This window comes from Mastomys coucha, unplaced genomic scaffold, assembly GCF_008632895.1.
Source record: "Mastomys coucha isolate ucsf_1 unplaced genomic scaffold, UCSF_Mcou_1 pScaffold21, whole genome shotgun sequence".
In the NCBI taxonomy this organism is placed as follows: domain Eukaryota; kingdom Metazoa; phylum Chordata; class Mammalia; order Rodentia; family Muridae; genus Mastomys; species Mastomys coucha.
Genome location: NW_022196904.1, coordinates 181,509,441 through 181,527,780, shown reverse-complemented (window position 1 = coordinate 181,527,780; position 18,340 = coordinate 181,509,441). Strand labels below are relative to the sequence as shown.

The following is an 18,340-nucleotide window of genomic DNA, read 5'->3' as shown; positions in this document are numbered from 1 at the left end:
GGTGCAAAAGAGGGTCCCAGTTGATGACCTAAGATTCCAAGGGCAAATCCCTCTTTTTCAGTTACATAAAAGGAAAAAGGACAAGCCAGATCAGGGAGATGTAAAGCTGGGGTCTTAAGGAGAGTCTGTTGAAGCTGTTGAAAGGGCTTGGTAGTCGGTTTGAGAAGAGGTTTGTGGGTGGGGCCCAACAATGCTTCATATAAGGGACAAGAAAGGACAGAAAAGGAAGGAACCTAAAAACATAAAAACTAGCTACTCCTAGGAATGATAAAATCTCTTTCTCTGTAGAAGGAACAGTTAGAGACTTTCTAACTAAGGTAATAACCTTGTGGTTTGAGGTACTTGTTAGTCTCAAATAGGTGACCTGAGGGGTGGACAGTTGGACTTTAGAAGGTGAGACCCTGTAGCCTCAACTGGAGAGGAAATTTGGAATAGCAGAGGTGTAAGCTTGGCTAACTTCTAGAGAGGGGCTACAGAGAAGGACATCATCTATGTAAAGTATAATCTTAGATTTAGGGAGAAACAGAGATAGTAAGTCAGAAGCCAGGGCCTGACCAAATAGATGTGGGCTATCCCGGAATCCCTGAGGTAGAACAGTCCAGGTAAGTTGGGTAGAAAAGTGAAGACCTCTCCAGGTAAAGGAAAATATGTTTTGTGATTAGGCATCTCTTGGGATAGAGAAAATGCATCCCTGAGATATAGGATTGAGAAATGAGAAGTCCCTGAGGGGATAGTGGAAAGAAGTGTGTAAGGGTTAGCCACAACAGGATGGAGAGGAACCACTGCAGAATTATGCGTTTGAGGTCTTGAACCAGGTTATAGTTAACATTAGGTTTCTTAACAGCTAGTATAGGGGTGTTAAAGAGGGAAGAGGTGTGGCAAAGGAGTTTTTTTTCTCTCTCAAGAGATCAGAAATGATAGGCTTAAGTCTCCTAAGGCTCTGGAGAGAGAGGGGGTATTGAGCTTGAGTTATGTACTTGGTAGAGTCCAGTACTTGGATGACAATAGGGGGATGGTGTTTAGCAACAGAGGGGTTCTGGACATCCCAGACTCAGAGATCTACCTGAGAAGCTGGTAAAGGAAATAACATGGTAGTGTTAGTAGGTTGGCTGGCTAGAAGAAGGAGCAGAGGAACCGTTGGCAAGTTTGGGTTTAGGTGAATGCAGGAAGCAAAGGAAATAGAGGCTCCCAGCCTAGCTAGAAGATCCCTTCCCAATAAGGGGACATGACATGCTGGCACTACCAAAAAGGAATGGGTGAGAGGCACACCCCTAAAAATGCAACTAAGTGGTGGGGTCTGGTGAGGGAAGTAAGGCTGTCATCCTACTATGATAACAGGAAAATGAGGAGAAATGGGTCCCCAAAACTCCATCAGGACCTAGTAAGTGGTTCCAGTGTCCAAAACGAAGGAGATGGGCCACCCACATACTATATCTACCCATAGCTCCCTTCTAGTGATGACAGTGGTCATGGGGGCTTGGGCCTCCTCAGTCGGCCATAGCCAAGCCTAGGAGATCAGTTGGAGGGTTATCTGGGAGTGATGTCCCTCTGTTCTGCATAACATGAGGGCAAATTGACAGCCCAGTTTCCTTCTTGATGGCACCTAAGGCATGCTCCCCTTGGCTTAAGGAAGTTAGGGCAGTCTTTTGCCTAATGACCTTTTTGACCACATTTGTAGCAGGTACCTGGTGGTCTCTCAGTCTTAGAAGACCATGAGTCCAGGGGGCAGTGGCTGGGGCTGGTTGGACAACCTTTGCCAGCATATGGTATTTTTGTTTGCAGTCTTTCTCATCTCTCCCATGGTACACTTTGAAGGCCAGAGCTGCAACTTCTGCCTATGAAGTTAGGGGTTCCCTCTGCAGCCCTTTAAGTTTAGCTTTTATGTTGGGGTAGCTCTGGGAAAAGAAGTAGGTCATCAGAAGTTGCTGACCTTCTGGGCTTTCAGGGTCCAGATTGGTATGCTGTAATAAAGCCTTTGTGAGACGTTCTAAAAATTGAGGTGGATTTTCCTGCTTGTCCTGGACAACCTCTTGGAGTTTTTCAAAATTTACTGGCTTTAAGGCTGCTTTTCTAAGACTGGCCAGAAGGCATGTAATAAACCTGTCTCTGCCTAAAATATCACCTGCAGAATTTTAATTCCGTCGGGTATCCTGGTCAGGCACTGTCTCAGAACCAATTGAATACGTTCTGTCTGTTTGGTTAAATTCTGTCTGTATGCATTCTTGCCTCTTCCAAAACTTGCCTGCATTCACTGGGAAGTAAATTATTAGTAAGAATCATGTGAACATCATGGAAAGTCAAGCTATAAGATTGAGTGATGTACTGGAATTCCTTAATAAACCTGGAAGAATTAGAAGTATAGGACCCCAGCCTGTTTTCTATTTGAGAAAGTTCACTAAGCAAGAATGGATCATGTACTCTGACAAGGCCATCTACCCCAGCAACTTCTTTTAGAGGAAGGACAGATGCTGGGTCAGGTGTGTCTGGGGAGGAAGGGCTTGGGGGTTTGGCTGTGGCCTTGGAGCATGTGGTAGGAGTGAAGGTAGCTGCCAACATGGGGCATTTGGAGCAAACTGCAGCTGGCACAGAAGAAGGGGAGGGGTCTGAAGAGGTAGAGCTAGCAGGCCCTGGGGTATCCTGGAAAGAAGGAGAAACTGAGGCAGCAGTTTGGGTTTTCGGCTGCGTGGAAACAGGTCTGAGGTGAAAAGGAGGTGCTTCATTAGCTGGATCTAGCTTTGTAGCATCATTTGGCAGAGGCTGTTTAGATTTCATGGCTAAGAGAAGTTGGGTTGGGGAACAAGAAGAACACATGAAAGGCTTGGAGTGAATATAGATGAATGCTTGGACATAGGGGTCCAAGACCTTATTGCAGAGGTATATTAATTTTGATGCCTTCAAGTCAGGCATTAACTTCGAAGATATTAGATTTTTCTAGGAGACATCCCAGTAGGGTGCCTGGAGGTACATTCTAAGACATTGCAGCACCCATTGGGGGGGGGGGTTATTAGATTATTTGTACCAGCATCCTGAGAACAGTCCAAAAACCAAAAAGAAATCAGCCAGGCTAGTGGCCTAAGTCATCACAAGGGAACCCTAGAGGGTACTCAGTAAGCCCTGGCTTACTGTAGAAATAGCTTTACCCCAGATCCAGGGATATTTTTTTAAATGGCTGCAAGAGTCTGAAGAGGAAGGGAACAAGGCCTGCTTTTGAGGGATCGTCACCCAAAGAGTCATAATTGTTATGTCAGCTGGGGAGGCATGACTGTAAAATGCCAACCCCTTAGCCCCCAGAAAAAGCTGGCCAGGCCCTGTCTTGGAAACTAGAAGCCCTCCCATTGACTGATCCTACTAATATGCCGGTGTCTGTGCAAGAATTTTAGTGACCTGGTAACTAGAATTGTGGAACTGAATGGGTAGGTGTGGGCCCCAGAAGAAGCTAACCCTGCAAGGTGGACCAGGGCAGCACAGCTCATGTGTTAGAAGTTCATGAGTCCTGTAGAGGTGCTGGCAGCAGCTGTAACAGCTCCCTTGGAAGCCTGTTATTCCTGTAGCAACCAGCTGAGGGGCCCCACAAACTCATGCACTCGCCCTCACGGCAGCCCCTGGTTGCAGGCTGCGGTTGTGATCTCATTGCTTCCACCAGTCCCCACTGTGGTGCTCCATAGTGGCTGTTGACAGAACCGCTGAGTTCCTGGGTTTCGGCACTAAATGAAGTGTTAGAATAGCAGTTCTCATCTGGACACAGCACACTAGGCCCAAAACAGTTCCATGTGTAAGAGGTTTAACTGGGAGAGAGAGGGAGAGAGAGGCATTCCTTATATATTTATATATGTACACACACACACACACACACACACACACACACACACACACACACACACACGTGCGCGCGCACACACATGGATAATGACATAACACAGGTAAAGGTGGGAGGTAAGCCCAAGTGGATTCTGGGAATATGGTGCCTGTTGTCTTGGCAACAGGTCTGTGGGTAGTGATGCTGCCTATGTGATGTCATCGGTTTGGGAGATCCTAATGCCAACATTGGTTAAGGACATTTAATATAAAGATATAAAAATGAATAATAAAGCATTAAGAAGAACATAAGAAAATTTTCTATGTGGATATTTGGGTTTTAAAATTTATTCTGCTTTAAAGTTGAAAATTAACAGAGGATAGGAAAGCATACGAGTGCTTGTGCATGCCTACAGTTTACATTCTGTTGATAGTTAATCTTCTGCAATTTGAAGGTATATGAAGGTCCTTGGAGCTAGGTACATATTTCTTAAATAATAGAAGGAATACATATAGTCCCATAGGTGGGTGATGTGGATTTTATTTTTTGTCTGTCATTTAATAGCACATGAACTTGCACAAACCCCACTCCTGAATCTTGGTTTCTTCACTTGTTTAATAACACTACCAACAACAGCAAAAACTACTCTCTGTAAGCTCTGCAAGGTTGGGAAAAGACAAGGCCCTTGTGATCCACCCGGCACAGCTCTGACCCGACAGAGAGGCTGCTCTGGTAATTCTGGAGGTTAACACTTCAGCTGATGTCAATGGAGACATCCTGAGCTCTGCCTGTGCCTCAGGAAAAACTTCAATTAAAGCCTAGGGAGAATTGGAATGGAGAATCAGGAGAGGAAAAACAACTCGAGCCAGCAGATCTCTCTAAAAGAACGTAGGGTGTTGGCCCACTGCGCAGAATCATGTCATGGTAAAATGGTAGAGATTCTGAAAACAAGAGCTGGCCAGGGACATCAGAGATCTTTGTTTAGTTTTGGCAGGAGTAGGAAAAAACAGATAAAGACTTTTCAGACCTTAGAGCAAGAGTTTGATTTTTTAACATCGATTTATATTCTAAAATTCTAAAAGTTCTCCTTACACAGAGACTCTGTATACTAGCTTAGGAAATGACCCCACAGTAACCTGACTTGTTGGGGTCAATCAAGGGCCTTGGGGTCACTCAAGTGAAAGGAAAGACCACCTACACAACAAGAAGGCTCATGTGTCTAATGCAAAAGTGCCTTCCATATTCCTATCTATGGTTACTGGTTTTCTCAGACTCAGCCTGCTGACCACTATTCCCTACACAGGTTATCTGTATCTACTAGTGCAAGAATAATAGTTTCCATTGTGTTAAAAATGAATTTCCTGAATTTTACTTTCACTTGGCAAATAGTATTTATATGTATTTTTATGGTACAGTGTAGTATTTTCTTTCTTTCTTTCTTTTTTTTTTTTTTTGCCTCCTTCCCCAACCCTAAATTACCACTAGAGATGTCACTTCCATAATGAGAAAACAAATAGCCCAATTAAGTAACTTTAGGACCTGAAAGACAATTCTCAGGAAAAGGTACATAGGATCAACAGACAAAATGTTCATAACCACTAACCAGGAAGGAGATCCAAGGGAAACCCCCAACGCAATAAAGTCATGCCCAACACAAAATCCATTATCATCATGGAGCAGATACAAGTCAGTAAGCATGTAGGGAGAATGGAGCCTAGGTGTACTATTGGTAGGGATGTAAATTAACGTGTAATGTAGAAATGTATATGAATGTTCCCTAATCATTTGATTAATCAATTCTGTTTCTGGTATATATATCAAGGAATTAAGAAGGTATATTAAGACATATGCATTCTCATGTTCCTTAGGGTTTTGTTCATAATAGCTGGAGGATGTATATGAATTAAGTGGTTGCGAGAAGATCAGTAAAGAAAGACAATAGCATATTAACACAATGAGTTACACTTCACCCTTTAACATTACAAACTCTCATCATGAATAAACCTGAAACCTAGGATGACAAGTGAGATATGCAAGGGAAAGAGTGAATTACTGCACAAGTTCACTCATGTGGAGCCTGAAATACTCGAATTCACAGAAGCAATGCCCACCGCTAGCTGATGAAATAGTGCATCCAACCCCAAACCTGAATATGAACACAACTGTTGTAGATTTCCTCAGAATCAGGGAGAAATATTGGTGATTAAAGTGAGAAGATTTGAATAAAACTGTAGGTCCTGTCACCCGAGCACAGTCTAACCAGGCACAAGACCAACACTGGAGAACCAAGATCCGTTTCATCACAAAGAGTGTCAATGTGGATAGCACTTTCCCCAGAATATGGAGTTAGATCAAGGGGCTGAGTAGTCTATCTAGATTTACCAAGACAGCAGCCTTGCTCTGAAGTTAGTTCCCATTCCTCAGTCCAGAGCCTGGCTTTTAAAGGCAGCATCTCCTCTCTGTATCAGCACCGGTTTGTGGTTGATGGGGAGTGCATCATTCCACACAGCAGCTGTTGCCGAGGGAGGATATTTGAAAAGAACAGTGCGGTACCCTAATTACCTGTGGCAAGAAAAACATCTGTGTGAGAGAGGTAATGAAATTAATTCTAGCATGGAGCAGTTGCATGCATTAATTGACATTAATTAATGCCAAATTACATGAGCCTTCCTATGGAATCTCATCATCACACTCACCAGAGTACAATATGGAGCGAGTTCTTCATACTTAATGCTATTACAGCAAACCTCAAGGGGAATAAGAGGGTTGGTCCCTCATTATGAGTCGCAGCCAATTTCTTTCTATTTCCGTTAGAAGGAGAAAAGGGAGAAAACTAAACCCTTTACCAGACAGGCAACCGGAAGCAGATTGCTTAACCGTCAGTTCTTCAATGTCATCTTTAGCCATCCTGAGCAGAAGTAGAAGGCTAATTTTGAGGCTTTCTTTGTGTTGCTTAGCTTGTGTTACCTACCATGTAATGGTCACATCAAAGATGGTTCACTGTACAGATGAACCAGCGTACACAAAGTGGGGAACTAGAAGAAACCATAATGTTGAGTAGTGTCTGTCGAAACTGCTTTCTCACAAGCCCAGCATGACCTGCATGCACCCATGTGAGAAGTGCTGGATCATCAATTTACCTTCCGGGTGTCCCGTTCCTTCACTTACTGCCTTGCTAGGACTGCTGACATCTCATGTATGTTTTATTCACATTCTTGCATAGGCACATAAAGATTGGTGTTTGTATGCACAACTTACCAAAAAGTGGGTCCTCACTATAATATTGTGCCATCCTATTTTTAAAGCTTTTATTTGGAAACAATTTTAGAAAGACATAAAGGTTATCAAGCTGGTTTAGAATATGTACACTCTCTACACACTCTCATCTTGTTTGACATTATTATAACCACGGCATAATTTTCAAAGCCAAAAACGTGTCAAATATTAATTGGTAATTTGTCTTAATCATATATACTTTAAGTATTTCATCCTAAAAGTGGAAATTTAATAGTGAATTGAATGTTTCACAATTTACTTATTCCCTCTTTGTTTTATCTATTATTTTAAGTATAGTTAAACATTTCTGGGGCTGGAGAGTTGGCTCAGTGGTTAAAAGACGTGCTGCTATTATAGAGGACGAGCTTTCAGTATGCAGACACATATAGGGGGGCCTCAGAGTCCCATATAACTCTAGCTCCAAAGGAGCCTCTTGCCTCCTTGGGTACTCTCAGATGTACATACACACACACGCACACACTTTAAAAACTCTTTAAGCAGTTAAAAATTAACAGTAGGGGTTCTGTGTGCCTGGGGTCATATGTGGATGTCAGGGGACAACTTTGTGGGTTGATTATCTCTTTCCACTTTATGTGCTTTCAGGCATCCTATTGGGTCTCTAGGTTTTCGTGTGGTTCCTTTTCCCTCCCGAAGAGAGGTTCTTGCTAGACCTTATTAAACACTTTCTGATAAATATATGAGTGACTGAATCTTCCCATAATGTCATGATTTCTTGAAATGAAATTAGAAAGAAACCTGCACTCTAAGGTTATACCTTATGTATCTTGCTCCACATTGCAAAATACTGTATAACAGGGTAAATTTATGAATGCTTTCATTTGTGTGTAGATGTGCTCACTGATACTTAAGTCTAAGAAACCAAAGTCTAGTCATAAAAGTTAACCACAACTCATGAGATTTTCATGTGTCATATAAAGTAAAAATGAAGCAAAGCTGGAGTTAAGCCTAACAAGTCATCCCATGACCCATTCCCTGCTATGTTCTGCTGTTCTATAGTCCACCATTTTTACTCTCTGAAAAGCAGTTGTTATCTTATGAGCTGTAGTATTGTGATCATTAACTGTTACTACATACCTGTGAACATCCTTAGCTTAGCTTAGAGACCAGCAGTTCTCAATCTATGGGCTGCAACCTCTTTGGGGTTTGAAAGACCCTTTTACAGGGGTCGCCTAAGACCGTCAAAACCACAGATATCTACAGTATATTTCATAATAGTTACAAAATTACAGTTATGAAGTAGCGACAAAAATAATTTTATGGTTGGGGGTTAACATGACCTGAGGAACTGTATTGATGAGTCACAGCATTAGGAGGACTGGGAACAACTGTTACAGAACTTGATAAATAATGCCCCTTTGTTTGCTTTGCTAGTCTCAGATTTACAATTTATACATAAATGACCTATAAGTATCACATGTGTAGTACCATATTTCCATCTGACGTTTGATCTGGGTCTTTTAAGAGGAGATTGAGATCATAAAGAACATTGCCAGACACTATTATAAGTAAAATAATGATATGTATTCATCTAGGAGTCCTCATTATGTGTCAGCTCTATCATCACAATGGGAGTTGCGCTCTCCTTGGAAGCCCAGGAAATCCCAGCCTTTGCATTTGATTTAGTTCACTTTAGCTACAGTTCTTTATTCATCAGCTCCCATAGCAGCAGTAGGACAATGGTAGATTCGGTACACTCAACAGCTCAGTGATACCGTCAGGGACCAGATTCTCTAAGGCTGGTCACAATCATTAGGTGAGCTGGACTAGACTGGCTCCTTTAGACAAGAGGAAAATTAGAATATTCCCCATGAATCAAAGTGAGACCATATTGGAGAGAGGAAGGTGAGTCTCCTGTATATCTGGTCCCACCCCTCACATCTCATTTAGCAGCACTAGATTTAAATGCTGTGTTCTAAGCCAGCCAGTGTGAAGAGGATGAGGAATAATCAGAGTGGATTTAGACTCAAGGTGTTTACTCCTCACATAGAGGAGCTTCTTCATGGAGGAAAGCTGAGACAGCAAATGCAATATTTGCTTTCCTAGGGAATAGAGAAGAATGGCATGTGGCAGAATATGAATGAGAACCTCATTCAGGTATCTTACTGGCATAGCAAAGAACAGTTTAACTAGTCTTTTTAAAAGACTGATTATGTTCCTCAAATGGACTCTATCACAGGGAAGAAAGAAAAAAAAAACAAGAGAAAGAACAAGAAAATGAATATTTATAATAATTGACATTTATAGAGGTTTAAATTTCAAAACATATAGCATGTTTATTATTTAATCACACATTAGTTCTGTGTAGTAGCTAATAGGCAAAATGGCTGATATTGTTATCCTGCTTAATAGCTGAAGGATGCAAGTTTAAGGATGATGAAGTGATTTCCTCTTAGCTATGCAGCTGGCACTCCACTACAGCTAGAACCAAAGCCCAGGTTTCAGACAAAGAAACCTTCATTTCTTTTGTGACCCTAGGCAAATTTTTAAAGATATAGAGCCTTGTGAATGCTGCAGAATTGTTTAGTGGACTGTGAAATTGTGAGGTAAAGATTTTGTGTGCTATAGAGAACATTCTGGAAAAAGACAATTCCCAAATATTGTGTTTTAAGGAGAAAGAAAGATCTTAATTTGGTCAAAACAAACAACCAAACAAACAAGCAAGCAAATAAATAAATCAATAAATCAATAAATCAATAAGGTGAAACTATGCCATGTCTAAAAAGGAAATGGAAAGGATAGGTATAAGACTTCAGCTTTGAGTTTCACCTAGACACAAAGAAGTTTTAGACCTATGCTGGAAGATGGTGCTCTAAGAAAGGAAAATTACAAGTAAGATTTGTTGCATCATGTACTGAGTCTACCAGCAACTTCATAAAAGGTCAGCTGGTCCAAATGTGCATGCTGCCCCCTACTGACCCTTCTTGAAGAATTCAGGAACACTCAGTTTCTCATACCCTGTTGTTCTTGGGCAGTTCTCCACTAATTTTCAGAGAGTCCTTCTTGAGACCTTATATCCATCCATCTTAACAAAGTGTCATCCATCCCCACTTATTTTAAATGATGAACTCCTCATAGTTCTTTAGGGAAATATCTGTATTTCCGATTTAAAATCTTAGAAATCAATATCCCAACTTATTAAACACTAAAATAACCTCAATTTTATAAGAAAAGACACATTTAAATAAGCAAATATGTGTCAAAAATATTCACTTTTTAGCATACAGTGTCAGGATTAGTGGTATAGCAGAGAGGAAAACACATACACACAGAGGCAGGGGGAAGAGAGGGGGGAGGGAGGGAGGGAGGGAGGGAGAGAAAGAGAGAGAGAGATGCAGTGAAGTATCATTAATACAGCATCTAAATATCTAAATTTCTTTTAGGAAGCAATCATGAAAGGTCTTCATAAGTAGAAGTGGTCTGAAATTGAGAATGTTATTGATAACTTGGAAAAAGTCTCTGGGAAGGAGAACTGGTAACTTTGTAAATTAGTAACAATGGATAAATTCTCCAGGATGGAGAATTTTAGACACAGTAAATGTGGATGGAAAATCTTTATTGCCAAGGGGGAAGTTGGGTATGTCCCCCCCTTTTTTTCCTATTTTTATTAGATATTTTCTTTATTTACATTTCAAATCATATCCCCTTTTCCACTTTCCCTTTAAGAAAAAAAAAACTATTTCCCCCCTCTCCCCCTGCTAACCAACCTACTCTCTCCTGCTTCCTGGCCCTGGCATTCCCCAACACTGGGGCATAGAGCCTTCACAAGGCCAAGGGCCTCTCCTCCCATTGATGACCCACTAGACCATCCTCTGATACACATGTGTACTCTTTGGTTGGTGGTTTAGTCCCTGGGAATTCTGAGGGTACTAGTTAGTTCATATTGTTGTTCATCCTAAGGGGCTGCAAACCCTTCAGCTCCTTGGGTCCTCTCTCTAGCTCCTTCATTGGGGACCCTATGCTCAAGTCCAATGGATGGTTGTGAGCCTCTGCTTCTGTATTAGTCTGGCACTGGAAGAGCCTCACAGGAGACAGCTACATCAGGCTCCTGTCAGCCAGCACTTGCTGACATCCACAATAGTGTCTGGGTTTGGTGATCCCCAGGTAGGGAAGTCTCCGGATTGTCCTTCCTTCAGTCTCTCCTCCATAGTTTGTCTGTGCAACTCCTTCCATAGATATTTTGTTCCCTCTTCTAAGAAGGATCAAAGTATCCACACTTTGGTCTTCATTCTTCTTGAGTTTCTTGTGGTTTGTCAATTGTATCTTGGGTATTCTGAGCTTCTTGGCTAATATCCACTTTTGCATACCATGTGTGTTCTCTTGTGATTGGGTTACCTCACTCAGGATGATATTCTTAGGGAAATCCATCCATTTCCCTAAGAATTGCATACATTCATTGTTTTTAATTGCTTAGTAGTACTCCATTTTGTAAATGTACCACATTTTCTGTATCCACTCTTCTGTTGAGGAACATACGGGTTCTTTCCAGCTTCTGGTTATTATAAATAAGGCTATGAACATAGTGGAACTTGTGTCCTTCTTACATGTTGGAGCATCTTCGAGGTATATGCCCAGAAGTGGTATAACTGGGTCCTCCGCTAGTACTATGTTCAATTCCCTGAGGAACCACCAAACTGCTTTCCAGTTTGCAATCCCACCAGGAATGGAAATGTCTTCCTCTTTCTCCACAACCTTGCCAGCATCTGCTGATCTTAGTCATTCTGACTGGTGTGAGGTAGAATCTCATGGTTGTTTTGATTTTCATTTCCCTGATGACTAAGGATGTTGAACATGTCTTTAGGTGCTTCTCAGCCATTTGGTATTCATTAGTTGAGAATTCTTTGTTTAGCTCTGTACCCCATTTTTAAAAAGGGTTATTTGGTTCTCTGGAGTCTAACGTCTTGAATTCTTTGTATATATTGAATATTAGCCCTCTATTGGGTGTAGGATTGGTGAAGATATTTTCACAATCTGTTGGTTGCCATTTTGTCCTATTGACTATGTCCTTTGCTTTATGGAAATTTTGCAATTTTATGAGGTCCCATTTCTCAATTCTTGATCTTATAGCATAAACTATTAGTGTTCGGTTCAGGAAATTTTCCCCTGTGCCCATGTGCTCGAGGTTCTTCCCTATTTTCTTTTCTATTAGTTTCAGTGTGTCTGGTTTAATATGGAGGTCCTTGATCCACTTGGAATTGAGCTTTGTAGAAGAAGATAGGAATGGATCAATTTGCATTCTTCTACATGCTAACCACCAGTTGAACCAGCTCCATTTATTGAAAATGCTGTCTTTTTTTCCACTGGATGAGTTTAGCTCCTTAGTCAAAGATCAAATGACAGAGATATGTGGGTTCATTTCTGGGTCTTCAATTCTATTCCATTGATCCACCTGCCTGTCACTGTACCAATATCATGCAGTTTTTATCACAGTTGCTCTGTAATACAGCTTAAAGTCAGGGATGGTGATTCTACCAGAAGTTCTTTTATTGTTGAGAATAGTTTTCACTATCCTAGGTTTTTTGTTATTCCAGATGAATTTGCAAATTGCTCTTTCCAACTCTGTGAAGAATTGAGTTGGAATTTTGATGGGGATTTCATTAAATCTGAAGATTGCTTTTGACAAGATGGCCACTTTTACTATATTAATCATGCCAATCCATGAGCATGGGAGATCTTTCCATCTTCTAAGACCTTCTCCAATTTATTTCTTCAGAGACTTTGAGTTTTTGTCATACAGATCTTTCGCTTGCTTAGTTAGAGTCAGACCAAGGTATTTTATATCATTTGTGACTATTGTGAAGGGTATTTTTTCCTTAATTTCTTTCTCAGCCTGTTTACCCTTCATGTAGAGGAAGGCCACTGATTTGCTTGAGTTAATTTTATATCCAGCTATTTTGCTAAAGTTGTTTATCAGGTTTAGGAGTTCTCTGGTGGAATTTTTGGAGTTACTTAAGTTTATATCATACATCTGCAAATAGTGATAATTTGACTTCTTCTTTTCCAATTTGTACCCCTTTGTCTCCTTTTGTTGTCAAATTACTCTGGCTAGGACTTCAAGCACAATATTGAGTAGATAGGGAGAGAGTGGACAGCCTTGTCTAGTCCTTGATTTTAGTGGGATTGCTTCAAGTTTCTCTCCATTTAGTTTGATGTTGCCTACTAGTTTGCTGTATATTGCTTTTATTATGTTTAGGTATGGGCCTTAAATTCTTAAACTTTCCAAGACTTTTATCATGAATGGTTGTTGGATTTTGTCAAATGCTTTCTCAGCTTCAAATGAGATGATCATATGATTTTTTTCTTTGAATTTATTTATGTAGTGGATTACATTAATAGATTTCCATATATTGAACCATGTCTGCATCCCGGGATGAAGCCTACTTGATCATGATGGATGATCATTTTGATGTGTTCTTGGTTTTGGTTTAGAAGAATTTTATTCAGTATTTTTGCATCGATATTCATAAGGGAAATTGGTCTGAGTTTTCTTTCTTTGTTAAGTCTTTGTATGTTTTAGGTATCAGAGTAGATGTGGCTTCATAGAACAAATTGTGTAAAGTGCCTTCTGTTTCTATTTTGTGGAATAGTTTGAGGAGTATTGATGTTAGGTCTTCTTTGAAGGTCTGATAAAACTCTACACTAAACCTATCTGGTCCTTGGCTTGTTTTACTTGGGAGACTATTAATGACTGTTTCTTTTTCATTAGAGGATATGGGACTGTTTAGATCATTTATCTGATCTTGATTTAACTTTAGTTTGTGGTATCTGTCTAGAAAATTGTCCATTTCATCCAGTTTTCCAGTTTTGTTGAGTATAGGCTTTTGTAGTAGAATCTGATGATTTTATTTATTTATTTTTTTGGATTTTCTCAGTTTCTATTGTTATGTCTCCCTTTTCATTTCTGATACATGCATATATATATATATAATATATGTATATATATATATATGATAGTATCCTATACATATATATATGTATATATATATATATATATATATGTATAGGATACTATCTCTGTGCTCTCTAGTTAGTCTGGCTAAGAGTTTATCTATTTTGCTGATATTCTCAAAGAACTAGCTCCTGGTTTGGTTGACTCTTTGTATAGTTCTTTTTGTTTCCACTTGGTTGATTTCAGACCTGTTTGATTATTTCCTGCAGTCTATTTCTCTTGGGTGAATTTGCTTCTTTTTGTTCTAGAGCTTTCAGATGTGCTGTCAAACTGCTAGTGTATGTTCTCTCCAGTTTCTCTTTGGAGGCACTCAGAGCTATGAGTTTTCCTCTTAGGACTGCTTTCATTGTGTCCCATAAGATTGGGTATGTTGTGGCTTCATTTTCATTAAATTTCAAAAAGTCTTTAATTTCTTTCTTTATTTCTTCTTTGACCAACTTATCGTTGAGTAGAACGTTGTTCAGCTTCCACGTGTATATGCAGGCTTTCTATTGTTTATGTTTTTATTGAGGACCAGCATTAGTCACAGGTTATCTGATAGGGATGCTAGGAATTATTTCAATCTTCTTGTATCTGTTGAGGCCTGTTTTGTGATTGATTATATAGTCAATTTTGGAGAAGGTTCCATGAGGTGCTGAGAAGAAGGTATATCCATTTGTTTTAGGATAAAATCTTCTATAGATATCTGTTAAATCTGTTTGTTTAATAACTTCTGTTAGTTTCACTTTTTCTCTGTATAGTTTCTGTTTCCATGATCTGTCCATTGCAGAGAGTGGAGTGTTGAAGTCTCTCACTATTATTGTGTGCAGTGCAATGTGTGCTTTGAGCTTTAGTAAAGATTTTTTTAATGAATTGGATACCCTTGCTTTTGGAGCATAGAGGTTCAGAATTGGAGTTCATCTTGGTAGATTTTACCTTAGATGAATATGAAGTGTCCATGCCTATCTTTTTTGATCACTTTAGGATAAAAGTTGATTTATTTGATATTAGAATGGCTACTCCAGCTTGTTTCTTGGGACCATTTTCTTGGAAAATTGTTTTTCAGACTTTTACTCTGAGGAAGTGTCTGTCTTTGTCACTGAGGTGGGTTTCCTATATGCAGCAAAGTGTTAGGTCCTGTTTACATAACCAGTCTGTTAGTCTCTGTCTTTTTATTGAGGAATTGAGTCCATTGATATTAATAGATATTGAGGAAAAGTAATTGTTGCTTCCTGTTATTTTTGTTGTTAGAGTTGGAATTCTGTACATGTGGCTATCTTCTTTTAGTTTTGTTGAAAGAAAGATTACTTTCTTGCTTTTTCTAGGATGTAGTTTCCCTAATTGTGTTGAGTTTTCCATCTATTATCCTTTGTGGGGCTAGATTTGTGGAAAGATATTGGGTAAATTTGGTTTTGTCATGGAATACCTTGGTTTCTCCATCTATGGTAATTGAGAGTTTTGCTGGGTATAGTAGCTTGAGTTGGCATATGTGTTCTCTTAGGGTGTATATGACATCAGCCCAGGATCTTCTGGTTTTCATTGTCTCTGGCAAGATTTCTGGTGTAATTCTGATAGGCCTGCCTTTATATGTTACTTGATCCTCTCCCCTTACTGCTTTTAATATTCTTTCTTTGTTTTGTGCATTTGGTGTTTTGATTATTATGTGACAGGAAGAATTTCTTTTCTGGTCCAAACTATTTGGAGTTCTGTAGGTTTCTTGTATATTCATGTGCATCTCTTTCTTTAGGTTAGGAAAGTTTTCTTCTATAATTTTATTGAAAATATTTACTGGCCCTTTAAGTTGGAAATCTTCACTTTCTTCTATACATATTATCCTTAGGTTTGCTCTTTTCATTGTGTCCTGGATTTCTTGGATGTTTTGGATTAGGACTTTCTGTATTTTGCATTTTCTATGACTGTTCTGTCAATGTTTTCTATGGTGTCTTCTGCACTTGAGACTCTCACTTCTATCTCTTGTATTCTGTTGCTTGCCTCTATGACTCCTGACTTCTTTCCTAGGCTTTCTATCCCCAGAGTTATCTCTCTTTGTAATTTCTTAATTATAATTTCTACTTCCATTTGTTGGTCCTGGATGGTTTTGTTTGATTCCGTCACATGTTTGGTTGTGTTTTCTTGTAATTCTCTAAGGGATTTTTGTGTTTACTCTTTAAGGGCTTCTACTTGTTTACTTGTATTCTCCTGTAATTCTTTTTTTGGCATTTTTTTTTTTATTTTATTGGCTATTTTCTTTATTTACAGGTTATACAATATCTCCTTTCCCAGTTTCCCCTCCAAAAAAAAAAAAAAAACCAAAAAACAAAAAACAAAAAACGAGAATAAGAACAAATTCCTGTTCCCTCCCCCCTCCCCCTGCTCGCTTCCCCACTCTCTCTTGCTTACTGTCCCTGGCATTCCCCTACACTGGGGCATAGAACCTGACAGTACCGGACTAATACAGAAGTAGAGGCACACAGTCATCCATTGAACTGAATACAGGGTTCCCAATGAAGGAACTAGATAAAGGACCCAAGGAGCTGAAGGGTTTGCAGCCCTTTAGAATGAACAGCAATATGAACTAACTAATACCCTCAGAGCTCCCAGGGACTAAACCACCAACCAAAGAGTACACATGGTGGGACTAATTGCTCCAACAGCGTATGTATAGTAGAGGATGGCCAAGTCGGTCATCAATAGGAGGAGAGGCCCTTGGCCCTGTGAAGTTTCTTTTCTTTTCTTTTTTTAAGCTTTATTTATATATTATATGTAAGTATACTGTAGCTGTCTTTAGACACTCCTGAAGAGGGAGTCAGATCTCCTTATGCATGGTTGTGAGCCACCATGTGGTTGCTGGGATTTGAGCTCAAGACCTTTGGAAGAGCAGTCAATGCTCTTACCTGCTGAACCATCTCTCCACCCCATCTCCTTTAACTCTTTAAGGGATTTTTGTGTTTCCTCTTTAAGGGCCTATACCTGTTTACCAGTGCTCTCTTTAAGGGAGTTATTTGTGTCCTTAAATTCCTCTATCAGCATCATGAGATATGATTTTAAATCTGAATCTTGCTTTTCTGGTGTGTTAGGTTATCTAGGACTTGCTGTGGTGGGAGTCCTGGGTTCTAATGATGGCAAGTAGTCTTGGTTTCTGTTGGTAAGATTCTTGCGTTTGCCTTTTGCCATCTTGTAATCTCTGGTGTTAGGTGTTCTTGCTGTCTCTGGCTGGAGCTTGTTCCTCCTGTGGGTCTGTAAGCCTGTGTCTGAACTACTGGGAGATCAGCTCTCTTCTGGTAAGACTCATACGCAGAGGACTAAGGATCATCCATCCTTCCTGGGTGCAGATGGATGCAGGAAGAACCCTGTCCCAGCTGCTGTGACACTTCTGCAGCCTGTGCCTCCTGGCTGGTCCTGCCTTAGAAAAGTCAATGGAGAGAAAATGGTGATCTTGACTGAGTCCCGGGGTCAGAGCACTCCCTGGAGACCAGCTCTCCCCTGGCAGGAATGGTCATGTATGTTTCTAAACATAAATTATAATTATTAGGAAAGTCATGGGGAGAATAAGAGAGATACATATGTAGTCAGAGTAGGAAAGTTAGATTTGATGGTCAGAGGAGGCTTTGAATGTATTCCAGTGTGGTTTTAGGTTTTAATGTGTCATTTTAAGGAAATACTGCCATAAAATGATTTCCGTAAAGCCAGAGCCTCTCTAATGTAACATTTGTCCAGCTATAGAGTTGGAGCTGACCTAAAAGAAGTCATTACTGAAGAAGTTGTATTCATGAGCCCTTGTGGGCCATCTCAGTTGAAAACTTGGGTCTATATTTCCTTACCTCTAAACTGAGAACAAAGGTTTGAATAGAAGATGTCAGTATTGTCTTTCATCTTTCCTTTCTTTCTTTGTCTCTTTCTTTCCCTCTTTTCTTCCTTTTTTCTTTCTTCCCTCCTTCCTTCTTCCCTCCCTCCCTCCCACCCTCCCTCTCTCTTTCTTTTTTTTTATTTTAGATATTTTCTTTATTTACATGCAAATTTCTCCATTCCCAGTTTCCCCTCCAAAAAACAAAGAAACAAACAAAAACATCAAAACCAAACCCCTGTTGCCTCCCCCTTCCCCATGCCTGCCATCCCCCCCTCTCCCACTTTCTGGCCCTGGCATTCCCCTACACTGGGGCTCAGAACCTTAAAAGGGCTGAGGTCCTCTCCTCCTATTGATGATCGACTTTGCAATCCTCTACCATACACATGCTGCCTGAACAATAGACCCAATCATGTGTTTATCTTCTTTTAGTTTTATTGGAAGATTACATTTTTGCTTTTTCAGGGATGTAGTTCCC

At 40.1% G+C, this 18,340-nt stretch overlaps 1 protein-coding gene and 1 long non-coding RNA gene across 5 annotated transcripts in view; one reads left to right on the top strand and one right to left on the bottom strand.

Annotated features, from left to right (window-relative positions):
- The window catches only part of Sorcs1 (sortilin related VPS10 domain containing receptor 1), a 540,204-nt gene that overhangs the window by 400,154 nt on the left and 121,710 nt on the right, over positions 1-18,340 (top strand). The gene's annotated exons all lie outside the window — the stretch shown is intronic.
- The window catches only part of LOC116103989, a 25,254-nt gene that overhangs the window by 5,286 nt on the left and 1,628 nt on the right, over positions 1-18,340 (bottom strand). The window contains exon 2 of the long non-coding RNA XR_004123652.1: positions 6,179-6,358. This is a non-coding gene — a long non-coding RNA (uncharacterized LOC116103989). The remainder of the gene's footprint in view (positions 1-6,178; positions 6,359-18,340) is intronic.